Source organism: Pteropus vampyrus, unplaced genomic scaffold (assembly GCF_000151845.1).
Source record: "Pteropus vampyrus isolate Shadow unplaced genomic scaffold, Pvam_2.0 Scaffold13, whole genome shotgun sequence".
NCBI lineage: Eukaryota > Metazoa > Chordata > Mammalia > Chiroptera > Pteropodidae > Pteropus > Pteropus vampyrus.
The window spans coordinates 400,800-405,593 of NW_011888794.1; positions in this window are offsets into that span (position 1 = coordinate 400,800).

A 4,794-nucleotide genomic window follows, 5' to 3' on the forward strand; every position below is an offset into this window, starting at 1 on the left:
ATGGAAGGACTTGCAGGAGCAGGTTTGAGAGCCTGGGGTTCTGTAAGAGTAGGAGATTAAAGATAAGCCATGTAACCCTAAGAAGCTGAGGTCAGTAACCAGAAAATCAAGGAACTTGAAAATAAGATTTAAAGTTGCCGGACTAGGCAACAGCAGCCATTGATTGTGTTATATCTGTTTGTAAAGGTCAACATTGATTTACATTGTGGAGATCAATTAGGATGTGTTCCAATTTAAATATCATTTTTAACCCTAAAATTCCATGATTGCCTTAAAAAATAAAAATGACAAAACCAATAACAAACAAAGAACAACTGCTTAATTTTAACTTTCATTCAAAGAGCATTTCCTAAAGTTATGAAAACAAAATACAATCACTGCAATGATTTGTTTGAATTAAGCGACTAATTACTCCATAGAAAATTACCTTTCTTCCTTAAAACAGCATGAGGCTGCCAAATCTACTCCTGTTGTAGTGAGGAGCCTCATGCTTTTTGGCCTCTGGGCTCCATCTGCGTTTGTCTGCATCTGCTTTCATCCTCTTCAAACTCCTCTCAAAAGGAGCACAGAGAATCTGCAATTCATGTCAGGGCACACAGCCAGATTAGAAGCTGCCAAATATCAACATCAGGTTTTGTGAGAAAAATTAAGTTACTTAAGCCTCCTCTCTAGCCCAGCAATGATGTTGGATGAAAGGTTATGCAGTTTGAATAGCTATTTTCACCCTGCTGGGAAAAAGATGATTTGGACGTGAAAATGCGAGGCTATGATGTGATTTGGACATTTTATGGCGTCCTAACCTTTTCAACTGCTGTTCTTACTGTGCCTGGTTATCATGTTAGTGATTTTTTTTTTTTTACTGTTTTTCTGCAGTTGTCAGACTACAGCATGTAGAGTAGAATGTGAATAACATCACATATTACATTTTTAAAGGGATTTGTGATTCTCCATACATCTTCAACAATTTATTATCCTGTGCAGCGAAAGTGCTGATATGTGTGTACTTTTATTTTGGTTATTTTAGTCTCCCAAAATCATTATGGACTAATTTATGATAAACAAATTTAAAATTCAAGAACGAAAGCAGTAAGAAACCTCAATGGACAGATATTGAATGGGACATTTGATTTATATTTTCAGTATTAATCCTTTTCACCAGTAAGTGATAATAATAGTGTATCCTCATAGATTTACTTTGAGGTTTAAACAATTAATATACGTAAAATTTTAAGAATAAATTGTTAGTGATGAATGAAATTAGCTGTGATTATTATATTAATGCATTTTTTGAATTCCAAGTGAAAATTAGGTACTGTTAATAACAGCAGAAATATTTTAAATGTTTACAAAATGTTGTAATTTGAAAACTTGTTTACACATACATCAATTCACTTGACTCTTATGTCAACTTTATAAATATAATAATAATGCAAAAATTCTAAATTTAAATCTAGGTATCTAATTATTTATAAAAGTTAAGAACAAAATATTTTTATGACTTATTCAAAATCATATAGGAACAGAAAACTTTTTCCTTCTTCCCTTCTAGGTTCTTTGGCTGGTCTATTAATTAAATTGACATAAAAGAGATTAACAAAAGAAAAACAAATTTAATTTTGTATGCATGGGAGCCCCATGAAAAATTTAAGTCTCAAAGAAGTGACCAAAACAGGCAATTTTTATATTTTTTAGTCAAAGAAACAATGAATTTGTGAAGAATCAACACGACAAAGAAGTTTCGGCTTGGGGCAATAAATTAGTGAGGAAGTAACTGATAATATAAAGTCTTTCTGGCCCTAAATTCTCAGTCTCTGGTGATAAGGATCCTTTCTCAATACCCTTGGTACAGGATGGATACATTTCACGTGGGAGATTTATTTTCTACTTTCGAGGGGACAAAAGAAGGTCAGAGTGTTCTAATCATGCAGGATGTTTTCAAAGTAACTTTAATCCAAAATAAATAATATGCCAAAATGGCATATTTGGGGGTAACATATTCTGCTCCCTTTCAGTCACCTGGATACTATGAAAAGGCAGAACTTCGAGATTTTGGCTACAAATCTATGACTGTTCTGTACCGTGAGTTTTCACAGATCAGATGGATACCAGTGTCTTAGAATACTTGAAATTATTTTCAGACTACGCTGAGTAGAGCATGCTTTTTTTCTGCTTGGCTACTAGGTATAATTAGTTGATATTTCCAAAAACACTTCAACATTATATATTTCAGTATACACATGATATTATAAAATGTCCCAGAAAAGAGAACTGATGCAGAGTTTGAAATAGAATAAAATCAGAAGATAAATATGCAGACATGTTGTAAACCAAGTGGCTTAGTCACTGAATAAAATAAAATAATAAAATAAAATAAAATACAACCGCCACAATAATAATAATGATGATGATAATAATAATAATAAAAGGCTTCATTTTATCTATGAGTATAAGTAATTAATTAATACCGGAGGAATGTTAATGAAGAAGCTGATTTGGTAACTTTATCACTCAGGGTATCTCTTAGGTCCTTAATTGTGTGTATGAGTGTGAATATGTATGTGTGTTTCCTTTTTCTTTACTTACACTGACAATTATTCATACCTCATTCACTTACTTTTTTAAAGAAATCTGAATATTTATAGGTAACATCACTATGGGACATTTTCTTCATGTATTCAGATTTCATTAAAAATCTGTAATTATAAAGAGATCCTAAACTATCTCTAACAAGTCAAATTGTTGCTATTAATATACCTCATCATTTTATTAGCCGTAGACCACAGATTTTATGGCCTCAAGATTAGAAGATCTGAGATTATAGAATGGGTCTCTCAAAGTCTCAATCAAAAGACAGAAGAAACTTAAAAGATTTTGAGATAAAATATTCCAAACATTTCTCCACATTATTTTTAAATCATTTCTACCCCACAAGTTCAGATGATGAAAGAGGCAGAAGGACAAGTTTACTATGCTGTCTTGTCCAGAACTCATGTTTCCACTAATACTTCATAATGAGCAACTGCAACAATTGTTTTTGCATTATGCTTTTAAAGGATCAAGTTTTCATATTTACATTTCAATGAAGCTGTAGTCTTACAGCAAGGTGCATAAAATAAATGTTATTCTAAAGCAATCATTAGGGCAATTTAAATAAAAAAGGAAATTAATTAAGTAAATGTCCAACTATTCCTACTATTCAGTCTTGATGATTTCCAGCAGATAATAGGAAAAGTTGTGCATCTTTTCCCTTTTGCTTCAGTACCCTATGAGAATAATATTCACTAGAGTTAAATTACCCAATGAAACTGATACATCCCTAAAAGTATTTATGCTGGAGCATATATTGTATAGAAGGGAGTCTAATACATGAGCTTAACATACTTATGAAAACAACATTTATATTGAGTTGAAGGAATGAAGGTATAACTTTAACAAAGAAGAATAGTTAATAACTCAAAGTAATAATAAGAAAGTGCTTTTTCTTTTTATGTAGAGTCTACCATAGCTTGAAGGGAATTTAGAGATAAGTGAATTTTACATTTTCATTTTAGTTGGATATGCTGATGTAGAGAAAAGGCTCAGCTTTATCCCAAAGACCATATGGTTAGCAACCAAACCTTCACCAGATTCAAGGTATATAATATGGAGACCAGATCACGTTTTCGTATGTCATAGCTGACTGTTTATTGAATAATAGAATTGTACTATTTCTTCTTAAATGATAACAATTCTAAGAGCTTTTATTTTGTGATTTAAGGAGAATTTTCTGAGTCTCAGTTTTACAGGAGTCTGAAAAAGAATCCTTCCATAATTTGCCCAGGCAATCCAGGAATCCATTTCTCAATGTCATGTAGTAAGACCCTTGGGTCATGAAGTACCTGCTTGTGTTTGTAAGATTCCTGTAAAAATCTTTAACCAAAACTTACACTTACTGGTATTTCTCTGAGGGAAGTAGAGAAGAAACAAAGGTGGTAATTTTGAGCAGACCTACACTTCAGGAGATGAGGGAAAGGGAGACTGGAGGCAGTTTATTTTTCCTTTATGATATGAAAAACCTGTTTCTTTCAGGAACTCCAATTCATTTAACAAATGTGTATCGAACTTAGATCAAAAGCACTTGGGATATTCTTAAAGTGAACTAGATATGATCCCTGTGTTTAAGTTATGAACAATAAATTGATGGTATCGGGAAAAACAAGAAGCAGAATGTTAACTAGAACACTCTGATAAAGCACTTAAGCACAAAATTAATGCAGAACTGATATCCTCAGACACTGTAATAAGCTTGTAGGCTAACACTAGGAAAAAGAGGCATGATGGCAGGGCTTGAATAAATAGGTAGGATTTTAATTAATATGACTTGACAGAAGGAACACATGAAGGAAGAAGTGTGAGGAAAATTAAGAAGGCAGAAAAAAAACAGTATGAAGGAAGGAAAAATACTAGGCTCTTCAATAAGCAAGATTAAATATAATTCTGTCCCTTTACAATGATCATAAACACTCATGTAAGGAATGTAGGTATGTCATCCCTTCTCTGAAATGAATAATAAATTGACCCAGATTCTGTAGTCTGTTTGTTTTCATTTCCTCTACAAGTTGCCTTTATTTCAGAATTGTGCTTTTTTCATAAAATAGACATAACTGCATAATAATGGTCTTTCATATATACATGGTTTTTGCTTTCCTTTCTCATATTTCTTGTTCCTATCATATGTGTGTTACCGACATTTGCATTATTTATATCTTTAGAGACTAAGCATGACCTGTAAACTTACACGTTTTCTTTGTGATA